Consider the following 14,713-nt stretch of genomic DNA (forward strand, 5'->3'; position numbering starts at 1 on the left):
AAAATAGAATAGATACATAAACTGTGACATTTTCTTAGAAATTCTTTTGTAAGAACTGGAATGCTATATTAATAATGAAAATGAATGAACTATATAGCTAGCTACCACAACATGGGTGAACCTCACAAACATAATGTTTAGCAAAATAAATTAGATGCAAAGGGATATGTATTTTTATGATTTGCTGTATGCAAAGTTCTAGAACAGGTAAATTAAAATCTTTTGTTAGAAACCAGAAAAGTGGTTACTTTTGGAAATGAGAAATGGAGTGCTGATTAGGGAAGGAGTGTGGGGTCTAATGAGGTGTAGACATTACTCTATTTCTTGACCTGGTTGATGGTTGTCTATGTGCTCTATTTGTGGTATTTCATTAGCTGTACATTTATGTTTTATACAGTTTTCCCTATGAATATCATATTCTAGAACTTAAAACAATTTAAAAAAGAATACAATTTCTGACATAAGGGAACAGGGATACTAAGTCTGGTTCTTTGTTTGTTTGTTTGTTTGTTTGTTTGTTTGTTTGTTTGTTTTGGTAGGGTGCCCCTAGCAGTAACCGAACTCAGGACTCTCTGGTCTGCAGGCCTATGCTGCAACCGCTAAGCCAAACCAGCCAGGGTACTAAGTCTGGTTCTTGAGTCCATGTTCTTTCCACTATTTTATGATGCCTCTGAGAACAAAGGGAGATGGCAAGTTTTGCAGCAAGAGCCACAAGTTATATTCTTAGATATAGGACACAAACACTTACAAAGGGAACTGAAAGTCCCCCTACAATATGCAAAGCAACTCAGAAGAAAATGCAGAAATGGTTCAGTTGTCAGGATCAAAGATACTGTGGAACTTTGGAAGAATATGATGATCAAGACCAAGAGGATAAGGGAAGCAGATTGCAATATAGACCTGACCCTCCATCTAATGAACTATTATTAATTCCCTAGTGAACAGGGGTTGGTGGTTAAAACTCAACTTTCATTTAAATAATTGTCTTAGAGATGTCTGCAATTAGTTGTATATGTTTAATTTGATTGCTTAAGTAGATCTGGTTATAATTTTGTCCATATTGTGATTCATGAGTCATTCTCAAAATAACCCCTTTTGTTCAATTGAAGTCACTAAAATCCTTGAACAAACAGATTGAAAAAAAAGAAAAGAAAGGTAAACCAGAGTGGATTCTATTGATAATACAGTTACGACACTGACAGTTTACTGAGATTATTCATATTGAGTCAGCCTGCAGCCTACATACATGTGAATGATGAAGGGTTACATCACATAGCAATAAAGAAACATTTGTAGCCAAGAGTAGTGACATAGACCTAACAAGTCTTATGAAAGTATCAAGAGGACCAAGAGGCAAAGAGTACAGTCATGGCCATTCAGCTCACATTAGATACTGAATAAATTCCTTGAATAAAATAAGCAGGACAAGTAGGATAGACTCTGAGATTACTACTGTGGTTACTGTTCTATTAGTTAAGTTTGATCCAAAGCTACCACACCTTGGAGAATTGTAGGTTATACAATATATCAGCCATTAAATGAAGAAGGAAGGCTATGAGGAAGTGTCTCTCTTCACTATCATATGTAAACAGTATCCCATAGTTTCAATGACAATTAACTATGGAAAGTTAGAATAAAATGGAATATTTAAATACCTATGGCAATAATTAGCTAAATAATAAAAGTTGAATTTAAAGGTAAAAAGAAGTAGGCAAAATCATCTATTGGAAAGAAGATAATGAATGTAATCAGTCGGGTAATTCAGACTATCACTATTTTTGTTTAAGCATTGAAGTAAGATGGTAGGTATTCAATATAATGAGACAACATTTCGGACCACAGAGCTGAGTTAGGGACATACTATATATATTGAAAGGTGCAGGTTAAATGGAAGTTTCAATAACATAGAAGGGAGGGTAGCTCAGTGCTTTATGGATAGTTTCCTAACATAATGTCCATAGTTTCGACATCAATTGTTGTAAAGAAGGCTAGTGCATTTTATATTCCAAAAATGTTGCTTTCTTGTCCCTATTTTTGCAAATAAGTTTAAATTTAATAGCTATAATTGCTAAGTCCTCATATTTCATTTTCTTTGATCCTTGGTTTTCTTACTCTCATCGGCTTTTTAAATCTTCTGTTCTTTAATCTGCTAGTTTGCATATTTTTAAACTGTTTCTCCTTAATTTTTTGTTTAGTGAAAAGATTTGTGCTATGCTCTTTTCCAAATGTTGATTTTTCTGCTGAGAAGAGCTGTTTCACATCATGTAGCAGTGGTGTGCTGGGAAATGTTTAACAGCTGGCTGTTTAAAAAATAGATGTAATTTGTAATATTTGCTGATTTCTGTGGTGTAAATATTCCCACCATGGCCTATTTCAAGCTACCAATGTGATGTCACTGAACTCAGATTTGAGGAGCAATACATACAATTCGCTCTCACAAGCCATTAAGAGCCAGGTCCAGCACATCACTGAGAGAAAATAATTTTGTTCATTGATGATCCGAGGAAAACCATTTCTAATGATATTTCTTTCATACATGGGTGTTTTCTTGTATGAGATTCTGCTGTCCAAAATCATACACTGTTTGGTTATTACAGCACCCCAAAGCATGGAGACTCATTTGTTCGACGCTTCTGTTTTCCATAGAAATTCTAGTTCCTTATGATATCCAATGCCACTGATTATTTACTTTTATTCCACTTGAAGCAGCCTCTCTTCAGCCAAAAACAAAACAAACAAATCCAGAAAGACGCCATCCACTATTTTCAGAGGTCTTAGCGTCTTTATCTATTGCATTTCCACTACAAGCAACAAATCCTTTCCTTGTACTTCAGCTTGTCAAAATCTCACTTTTATTCAAGACCAAAGTTAAATGTTATTCCTCTATTAAAATATTCCTCTATCCAAATATAGCTAAAAACAAAGGGTCACACATGTCCAAAGTACTTTGTTAATATTTCTTTTATTTTTACTCGTATAGAACTTCTGGGCACAAAATAGATGCCCAATTAAGACTACTGAATGAATGCACAGATAAATGAATGTCACGACATGTTGGCTTCATCGTTGAAAAGAAATGCTTTCTTTCTTTTATTGGTAACCAAAACACTATGAAGGGTCCAGATTCTCAGCCATGTTTCTTTTAACACCTTCTGAAAAGCCTAAAGACAAACAACACAGATCTGCATAATGGAGTTTTAATTACCCAGGTAACTTCTACTTTGTTTAACATTTGCTAAAACGTATAAACAAACAAAAAATTGAGTTACTTTGGCTCTGCTTCTCATAAGTGTTGTTGAATATAAGAAATGCAACATCATCGGCTAGGTCTACAATGGAAAGTATCTTCAAGTAATATTTTACAAATATTTTTAATCTCTTCAAATTATCCATACAATCTCTTTCAGAGTGTGGATAAGTTTCAAAGTCTAAGAGAAGATTATGGAAAAACATTATTTTGGATTAATCAAACATTTTTCCCTATATTGAGTTCTCTTTCCTCTACTCATGAATTACAAGCTCCAAAATAGGAGCTTGTAAACTTTCCCAGATTCACACCAATTCCCCAATGGAGTCAGCCATACATAATCTAAAAGGATGAAAAAGATGGCAAGACTACTTCCCCATTCAAAAGCTAATGAAAACAAACCCCCGATGAGCAACTTGGACAACAACATCTTAAGAGTTCACCTCGAGGGTGGTTGTCAAAACTTACTAGAGTCAATTCAAGAGACTTTTTCAGCAGCTTTAGAGCAAAAAGTCACCTTGGAAAGATTATCAACACACACAATCACTAAGTTGAGCCACTGTTGCTGAAATGCAAGTCAAATGAAAGCAGCTGAGCCTACTCAACAGGAGACAGCAGTTATTACAAAGAAAAGGAGGAGAAAGGAGAGAGAGCAGGGGAAGAGAGAGAAAGAAGAGGGAGGGGAAGGGAGGGAGAGAGAAAGAGAAAAAAAGGCAGGAAGGCAGGAAGGCAGGAAGGAAGGAAGGAAAGACCTAGAAGGCAAACCTTATAAAGAATGGGGGAGAGCAAGATAAAATATGCTATAGACTCAAATATGTGCTGAACCTGCAGTACCAGAGGCTATAGCATCATCTCAACAGCTTCCATCTTATGGCAATTTGTATTTTTTCTATAACAAGCTTAACACTGTCATTTATTCTGTTTTGACAGGTGGTCCTTTAATGGCTATGTTCTAGACTCACTACATAAGGCTCTTACCTATGATATGTTCGTTCTTTTTACCTGACTAAAGTTTCTCAGTGTTTTCCTTTCAGATTCCATAGGAATGCCAACTGCATAAGCTTTTCTCACCTGTTAAAAAAGGCCCCCCCCCCCCAAGGGAAGCAACCCAGGGTGTCGATAATTGGCTTTGCAGAACAGTAGGAGAATTTGGCCCTAAAGCAACTGTGACATTGTTTGCCAGCCAGCACAAATGCAGATTACCAAAATCCATTTCTCTGAGAACACTACAGATGATTCTGTAACTAATTGTGAAATAGATGTGACTATTCACATTAGTATCTCTGACGCCATTCCAAGCAACCTAATGAGTCTTCTCATTTGGGTAGTCACTCAGTTTCTTGCAAACTCCAAGCTGATATTTCTAACTGCTTCATTAAAGAAGTTAAAAAATATTCATCATATACTGATTGGACTGATAAATTCAAGTTCTGAACTTTGCCAAGAAAAAGGAGAAAAAGTGAACTTCTGGTATGTCTTCAAAATCAGTGAGTGCCTTTTGGAATTTCCCGTACCATGCTCAAATTAATTTTAACCCAACAGTACATTATTTTGACTGACCTTGTGCATATTTCTTAAAAGAATATTTAAAAGATGTTTTGCTAACTAGATCACTTTTACGATAAGACATATTTTAACATAAGAAATACCTATTTTGGGTGCGAAATTCAGATAACTTAATTTTTTAAAAATAAAGCTTTTTGGTACCCATCTACGTATCTACACTGAGATGCAGAGCCAAGAGTTCCTGCTGATTTTACAATTCCTTTGGGTTATGTAATTCATATTATTCTGCTGATAATAAGCCATATGAAGCAGCATTTTGCTGTATTGACATGGCCTGGCCAAGAACAACAAGGAAAAGACATAGCATTAAAAAAACTGGCAAAATGTTTATGAATTCTAATCCTCTGCACATGAATAAATATATCTGACAAAGTGCAGAGTCCCTCAAAAAGGCCCTTCTTGACCTTCCTAATTTGAGTTCAATTGCATGTTCAGTGTTGAGAAGCCAAAGTAGGTTCTGCCAATGTTTTAAGCTCAACCTTCACTACATTTTGTTATTTGTGAAAGTGAAATCCCAGATAATAAGTTATAATTGCCCTATTAATCACTTGAAAAGAGAGTTTGAAGGAAAATTAGGATTTGAAATTGCACAATTGATATCTGAAAGACATTCTTTTTTCTTACCTAGAGCTCACCACATAAAACTACTGTAAAAACTACATGTATGCACTTTTTTAAAAATGGTGAGGTATATGCAATATGCCTTGTATATTACTTTTCTAAAGGAATGAAATTTAAAACTTAATGTAGTCATGGCTGTTAGTCATGATGACCTTTGAACTAGAAAAAAAAATACAGAAAACCAGGCCTTGGATTATAAATTACATTGTCAATGAAAGTGAGAAGAACTCTTTGTTCCTTAAGTTGTTTCAAATATTACATTTTCATTTCCCTTTTTTCAAATGAATTATAATGTACAACACACATGTATTTTTCTTCCATTTGTCATTTAAAAGATTCTTATTTCTCTTAGTTTTGTTGCTCTGTATACTGATAGACCTGACACACCAAAACATACCTCTTAAGTTCAATATACAAAATCCATCTGTTAATCTTAAAGTATCTTGTGGGAAATCTATAGTCTTATTTATATCCCTATGAAATCTCAATGGAAAAAAACCACAGAAAGACATAGATTCCTTAGGCCTCTCTTTCTTTAGTTCATGATGCACAAATTTTAGATTGTGCTTATTTAATTGAAGATAGCTCATGAAAAGAGACATGATGGTATTTAGGGTATTAAAATAAGTAAATCAAATCTACTGAAGATATATAGATAATTAAAGTTGATTAAACATTCAGTATAGCCAATAATCATTTCACTTATCACTTACTGGAATTTTTAGCATCTATATACTCACATGGCCATGTTTTATACTGACAAATGATACTTTAAAAAATTTTTTTGCCTTTACTGATTTTAGAGGGAGAGGGAGAGATAGAAACATCAATGAGAGAGAACGTCGATTGACCACCTCCTGCATGCCCCTCACTGGGGATCGGGCCCACAACCTGGGCATGTGCCCTGACCGGGAATTGAACCAGTGACTTCTTGGTACATGGGTCACCGCTCAACCAGTGAGCTCCAGTGGCTGGGCAACAAATGATAGTTTTATCTCGTCCTCTGTCTCAAGCCTGGTCTTTCCAAAAATATAGAGACAAGGCGTTGGTTTCAAACTTCAAATTAGGTGACATCCTTGTAATGTCACTAATTGTCCAATGAAAACAGTCTACTTGATCTGTAGGATTAGGTCTTATAATAAAATGACCACAGAAATCCCTGTCAAAAGAACATACAGGGAACGGAAGATAGCAAACACATTTAATTTGCATTTTAGGAGACTCAGATAAATTAAGAACACCACACAACTCCACACAACTGACTTGAATGTGTTCTGAAACACAGTCATTTCTAAAAGAAAGAGACTATAGAAAAATTACTTCATCCTCACTGGAAATATTCCTTTGGAAGAATAGAAGGAGCAAAGTGCAGAGATTACAAGAGCACTGTGTTCTAAAAGAGCCAGTGAAATCCCTAATTTTCTTTCACATAGTTGGAAAACTAGTTGGCCTTTGCAAGTGAGTAACATTTCCTTCTGGGCAGGTCAATCATCTGTGGAGCCATAATCCACAACCTATGGTTAGATTTTCTGCACATCTGGCATAAGCCTTTTTAATGCAAATATTAAAACCAGTTGGCTTTCTTAAAATGTTTCTATATTTAATATCAAATAAGTAATTTGAGAATATAGGTGAATGTGTAAAATGTGTTATCTGGTAGGCAAAGAGAACAGCTCAACATTAACTGATAAGTAGAAGTAGCATTTATTTTTACATCCCTTAATTGGCACCAAAAACCCCAACATTCTGTTTCACATTATTTGTTCATAGGAATCGTTGAAAGACTCTAATATTTAGAACATCTTAGACAGCTTGAACTATGTGTGATCTGAAATAGCAGTTCACTAATAATAACACTAATGATCATGTAGTTATATCCTTTGGGTTAGTGAGCTGTCAAAAATTATACACAGAATAAATACTTAGGTAGTATTCAAAGTATTCGAGTTTTCTGTCTCATATTTCCCTTCAAATTAAAAATGTACATATTTACTTTCATAAATATGGCAAAATAATGTTAAAACACTATAATATAGTGATGACAATAAAATGTATGTGTTCAGTGTGCAGAAGATACTGTTTCCCTTTATAAATAGTATAGGCACAAGCATAAGCTACTGTTAAAAAACATTATGAATCATAGATTTAAAAAATGATGTGTATATGTTTATTTAATTAAAAAATTCATATTTCAGGTTCATAAAAAATTTAAAACATATAAAATAGTCATAACATCTCTACATATTCACTATAAAAATAAATGAATTGATAACATTAATGATTATATACAAACTTTGAATATTTGTGGCATTGCAATTAATTGGCCAAAAGCTTGCCATGATCTACAAGTGAAACTCATGATAATTTGATGTGAAGTCTGCAGAGTAGTAAAAAAATATATGTATGTCATGTGAAAGAAAATGAATGACCTTTGGCAATGTAGATTCAAGTTCAAATGTTGGATCTAATGAATTCTGGCTGCATGATTTACAATGGATTTCTTAAACCTCGGTGACATATCATCCACATCTGTAAGATGGAAATAATATCGATCTCTTAGCCTAGAAATTCATAAATGGTGATAGAAAAAAAAAGTTTATCAATATTTTTAAGACTCCGGAACAAGATGGTGACATAGGAGGCCCCTGAATTTTCCTCTTCCCACAGATGCACTGACTATACAGAGACACATAAAGCAACTCCCTCTGAGAGAATCCAGAACCTAGCTGAATGACTCCTACACACTGAGAAAATGAGAAAATACCCATCAAAAGGGTAGGGCAGGCTAAGACACACTGTTGCCATAAACCCACCCTCGGCATAGCACCATACAACTGAAAGGTAACCCCAAACTTCCAGTTTTCCCCTGAGGAGTGAAGGGTTTGGACCATACATATAGCATCCTATCTTTTAAGTTTCCCACCCAAGAATGGTCTCTCAAAATACCTAGCTATGAAAGCTTGTGTTCATGAGTCCCACAGGACTTTAGCAAACAAAGAAGTAGTTCTTAACAGGTGTGTGAGCACTTGCCATGTCTGTCCCCCAGGGCTCAGTGCAGAGGGAGCAAGCAAAAAACCCATCTCCCAGTCTTTCCCTGGAAGGGGAAGTACATACTTTACAAGCTGCTGCCTGAGGAGTCTGGCTTCTAATTAGCTTGCATAAAGGTGCTGACCATGATTTCCCCCAGAGTCTAAAAGAGCTGGTGGGCACTTCTTTTTCTGGTTTACTTCAACAATAAAACCAACTCTCCAATATATACCTGGAAGGAGCTTGTTCACATATCTAGCACCTCAACTTTTATGGCTGTTACCTAAAGGATGGGCTCTCAAATCACCAGGCTCGAAGGGCCAATACCACATGCATTCATAAGTCTCACAAGACTATAGCAAACAAAGAAGTTTTTAAACTGGCACAGGAAAAACGTCATCCCCATGGCTATACATCCAGGCCCAGTGCAGAAGAAACAGGCAAAAATGCTCATCTCAGTTTCTTTATGAAGAGGGGGTCAGCTTTTAGTTAGCCTGCATCCAGGGGATGACTGTAATCCTCACCTTAGAGACACTGACAGGTCTTGGCAGACACTCAACTATTGGGAGCCACTAACAACAAAGGCTGTAGCTTGGACAATTGTCAAGGTGTGAGTGGTAAACAGGAGCTTGCACTGGGCTGATTGATGAAGCTCATCTTCTACATGGAACCAATCTGTCAAGACTGGGAGAGGTGGCTCTTTTATCCAATGTGCACAAACCAACAAAGAGAGTCAATAAAAATGAAAACAACAACAACAATAACAAAATACAGGGGAATATATTCCAAGCAAAATGAGACAAATCTTCCAAATTAATTAAATTAATCTTAATGAAATGAAGATAAGTGATTTACCCTAGAATATTCAAATATTGGTCATAAAGATGATCACTCGGGTCAGGAGAACAATGCATAACAGAGAATGTAACCCAAGAGAAAATATTAAAAGGTACCAAACAGAAATCTTACAACTAAAGAATACAATAACTCAACTGAAAAATTCAATAGAGGAGTTCAACAGTAAACTAGAGCAAATAGAAGAAAGAGTCGGTGTACTCAAAGACCAGGCAGTAAAACTCATCAAATCAAAGTAACAATAACAACAAACATATGAAAAGATATGAAGATAGCTTATAGGACTTTTGGACACCACCAAGCTGACCAACATACACATATAAGGGTCCCAGAAGGTAAAAAGAGAAGGAAGAGTCTAAAAGCTTATTTGAAGAAATAATGGTAGCAAACTATCGTAACTGGGAAGAGAAATCGGCATCCAAATCCAGGAAATCCAAAAACTACAAATTATGATGGTCTTAAAGAGATCCACACCAAGGAACATTATGATTAAATTGTAAAAAGTTAAAAATAAAGAGAGGACCTTTACAATGGCAAAAGAAAAGTAACTTGTTATATATAAGAGAAACTCATTAAGATTATGAGTGAATTTTTCAGCAGAAACTGTGCATACTAGTAGGAAGTGGAATGATATATTTACAGTGCAGTGGGAAAAAACTGTGAACCAAGAATACTCTACTCAGTAAAGTTGTTCTTAAGAAGAGTAGGTTTTATACATAAACAAAAGCTGAAGAATTCATCACCACTAGTTTTGCCTTAAAAGAAATGCTAAAGGGAGTTCTTCAAATTGAAATGAAAGAATGGTAACTAATAATATTAAAACTGATAAAAATATAAAACTCACTGGTAAAGGTAAATATATAGTTAAATTAGAATATTCTAACATTGTAATTGTGGTAGGTAAATAACTTTTAACTCTAGTGTAAATCTTAAAAGACAAAAGTATCAAAATAAGTAAAACTATAATAATAGGTACACAATATACAAAAGATTTAGTTTGTGATTTTGACAACATAAATTGAGGGAGGATAATGTAAAAATTTAGAGCTTTTGTATGCATTAGAAGTTAAGATATTATCAGTTTGAAATGCACTATTATAACCATAGGATATTTTGTGCAAGTCTCATAGTAACCACAAAGCAAAAAGCGATAACAGATAAGCAAAAGACAAAGAGGAGAGATCAAACATACCAATATGGAAAACCATCAGTTTACTAAGAGAGGAAGTAAGAAACTACAAAATAGACAGAAAACAGCAAGATGGCAATAGTAATCCCATACATATCAATAACTCTTTAAATGTAAGTGGACAAAATTTTTCAATCAAAAGACATAAAGTGGCTGAATGGATAAAACAAATAAGACCTAACTATATGCCGCCTACAAGAAAATCACTTCAGTTTTAAGGACACACAGACTGAAAATGAAGGGATGGAAAAGATCCTCCATGCCAATGGAAACCATAGGAAAGCAGAGTTAGGGATATCAGAAAACAAACAAACAATCACAACAACAAAAAATTTAAGCCAAAAACTAAAATTAGAGACAAAGAAAGTGATTATATAATGATAAAGTGGTCAATTCATCAAGAGAATAAAACAACTATAAATATTTATGTGCCCAACTTAGGAACATCGAAATTTTAAAGCAAATATTAACACATCTAAAGGAAAAAAATAGAAGAAAATTACAGATTATTCAGACAGAAAATCAATAAACACTAGACTTAAACTATAATTAGATCACACGAAGCTACCAGATATATACAGAGCATTTCATCTAATAACAACAGATAATACAGTCATCTCAAGAATACATAGATCATTCTCCAGGATAGATCATATATGAGACCACAAAAAAACTCTTGCAAATTTAAAATAATCCCAGGCATTTTTTTTCCATCCACAGTGGCATGAAAGTGAAAATCGATTACAAGAAGAAAACTTACAAATTTACAAATATGTAGTAATTTAACAATATGCTCCTGAACAACCAATGGGTCAAAAAGAAATAAAAACAGAAAACAAAATATCGAGCCATGGTGGGTTTGGTTCAGCAGTTAGAGTATCAGCCCAAGGATCAAAGGGTCATGGGTTTGATTTCCGGTCAAGGGCAAGTACCTGGGCTGCAGGTTTGATTCCTGACCACAGCTGGAGTCATGTGGGAGGCAATCAATCAATGTATCTCTCTCCCATAATGTCTCTGTCTCTGTCGCTCTCTTACATTTATGTTTCTCTCTCCCTCCCTCCTTCCACTCTCTAAGAATCAGTGGAAAGATATTCTCAGGTGAGGATGATAAAAAAAATTTAAGAAATTAAAAAACAAACACACAAAAATATCAAGATAAATAAAAATGGAAACAAAACATACCAAAATTTATGGGATGCAGCAAAAGCAGTTCTAAGAGGAAAGTTTATGGTGATAAATGATTACATTAATAAATGAAACTCACAGATATGGAGAAAAAATTGATGGTCACCAGATGGAAAGAGGTTTGGGGGGATTGGGTGAAAAAGGTGAAAGAGATTAAGAAGTACAAATTGCCAGTTATAAAAATAGTCATGGAGATGTAAAGTATAGCAAAGGAATATAGTCAATAATACTTTAATAACTATGTACAGGTACTAAACTTAATGGTGTGATCACTTTCTAAGCTATATAAATGTCTAATCACTATATTGTACATCTGAAACTAACATAATACTTTATGTCAACTGTATTGGAAAATAAATTAATTTAAAAAGAAAGATCTCATATAAATAACTTAATTTATGCCTCAAGAAGTCAGGCAAAGAAGAGTAAACTAAGCCAAAGATAGTAGAAGGAAAGAAATAAAGGTCAGAGTAGAAAAAAATACACTAGAAACTAAAAACACAATAAAAAATAAATGAAACTGAGAGGTGGTATTATAAAATGATAAAGTTGACAAACCTCACCTAGACCAAGAAAAAAAGGAGAAGCCTCAATAATATCAAAACTGAAAAAAGACGGCGTGACAAATGATAACATAGAAATACAAATGATCACAAAACTACCATGAAGAATTATATTCTAATAAGGTAGATAACCTAGAAGTAGATAAATTCCTAGAAACATCAAATCTACCAAAACTGAGTCATGAAATTTAGAAAATCTGGACAGACCAATTACTAACAAGAAAACTAAATCAATAATCAAAGTCCTCCCAACAAAGAAAAGTCCAGAAGCATATGGCTTCACTGGTGAATTCTACCAAATATTAAATGGAAAATACCCCATATTCATGGCTCAGAAGAGTTAGTATCAAAACATCTATATTACCCAAAGTGATCTATGGATTCAATGCAATCCCTATCAAAAGGCATTTTTCACAGAAATAAAATAATAAATCCTGAACTCATATTAAACCACAAAAGACTCCCAAATAGCCAAAGCAATCTTGAGAAAGAAGAATAATGCTGATTTCAGACTATACTACAATAATTCACACATTGTGACATGGGCATTAAAAACAGATACATACATTAATGAAATAGAATAGAGAACCTAGAAATAAACCCATGCATATATTGCCATTAATCTTAAACCAAGGGACCAGGAATATACAATGTGGAAAGAATAGTCTTTTCAATAAATGGTGTTGGTAAAATTAGTTAGCAATATATATATAAGAGTAAAACTGGATCCCTATGTTACATCATACACAAAAATAAATTCAGCCCTGGCCAGTATGGCTCAGCAGTTAGAGTGTCGGCCTGTGGACCGGAGAGTCCCGGGTTCCGTTCCCCCTAAGGGCTTGTACCTTGGTTGCAGTTTGTCCCTGCCCTGGTTGGGGTCACATGGGTGGCAACCAGTTGATGTGTCTCTCTTACATCAGTGTTTCTCTCTCTCTCTTCCTCCCTCCCTCTCGTTCTATCTGAAGATAAATGCAAAAATGTCCTTGGGTGAGGATAAAAAAATAAAATAAATAAATAAATAAATAAATAAATAAATTCAAAATTGATTAAAGATGTAAATAAAAGACTTGAAAACCTAAGACTGTTACAAGAAAACATTCTTCGGTGTTAGCTTCTTGACATTGACCTTGGCAATGGTATTTTGGACGTGATACCAAAAACAAGGCAACAAAAGCAAAAATACGTGAGACCACATCAAACTAAAAAGCTTCTACACAGCAAAGATAATTCTCAACAAAATGAAAAGGCAACTATGAAATGGGAGAAAATATTTGCAAACTATGTATCCAGTTAGGGAGTTAATATCTAAAATATATCAAGAACTCATACAACTCAATAGCCTAATAAATAAATAAACCAGTTAAAATGGGAAAAGAACCTGGATCCCAAATCCAAATTGATATTTTTCCAAAGAAGACATACAAATGGCCAACAGTACATGAAAAGATGCTCAACATCACTTATCATCAGGGAAATGTAAATCAAAACCACAATCAGATATTCTCTTACATATTGTTGGGATGTGCATTGTCCAAAGAAAAGAGACAAAGGCTGATGAGAATGTGAAAAAAGGGAACACTTGTGTACTGTTGGAGGTGTACTGATAAAAAGTACACCTGTTGGAGGGAAGGTAAACTGGTACAGCCATTATGGAAAGCAGAAGAAGGTTCTTCAAAAAATTAAAAATAGAAGTGCCATAGGACCCAGAAATCCCACTTCTGGGTAATATCCAAAGGAATCAAAATCACCATCCTGGAGACCTCTCTGTACTCCATGTTTACTGCAGCATCATTCACATAGTCAAAGGACGGAAACAACGTAAGTGTCCATTGACAGATGAATGGATAAGGATAATGTCATATATCTATATATCAACATATAATATATGAATATTATTCAGCCTTAAAAAAGAAGAAAATCTCATCATTTGCAACAACATGGATGAAATCTTGTGATTTGCACCATCCTAGAGGGCATTATGCTGTGGAATAAGCCAGAGAAAGAAAGGGTACTGCATGCTGTCACTTAGTGAAACAAACAACAACAAAACAGTAGTTAAACTCTGAAACAGAGTGGAATCGTGGTCACTTGGGTCCGGGTGGGGGCAGGGGAAGGGGGAAGGGGTGTGGTGGTGATGGTAGGTGAAGTAGGGAGATGTTGACAAAAGGTTTTAAATATCTAGTTATAAGGTGAATAAGGTTTGAGGATCTAATGTTTAACGTGGTGACTATAGTTGATAACGCTGTATTGTAAAATTGAAATTTACTAAGAGAGTAGAACTTGTGTTTTCACCAAAAAAAAAAACCCAACAACAACAAAAAACCCAAAATATAACTACATGAAGTAATGAATGTGTTCAATTGACTCAACAGTGGAAATCATTTCACAATGTATATGCATATGAAATTATAACATTGTACACTTTAAATACAGTCAGTTATACCTTAATAACTAAATAAA

At 34.6% G+C, this 14,713-nt stretch overlaps 1 protein-coding gene across 1 annotated transcript in view; it reads right to left on the reverse strand.

Annotated features, from left to right (window-relative positions):
- The window catches only part of LOC118619781 (histone deacetylase 9-like), a 234,982-nt gene that overhangs the window by 51,201 nt on the left and 169,068 nt on the right, over positions 1-14,713 (reverse strand). The window lies entirely within an intron of this gene.

Source organism: Molossus molossus, unplaced genomic scaffold (assembly GCF_014108415.1).
Source record: "Molossus molossus isolate mMolMol1 unplaced genomic scaffold, mMolMol1.p scaffold_m16_p_7, whole genome shotgun sequence".
NCBI lineage: Eukaryota > Metazoa > Chordata > Mammalia > Chiroptera > Molossidae > Molossus > Molossus molossus.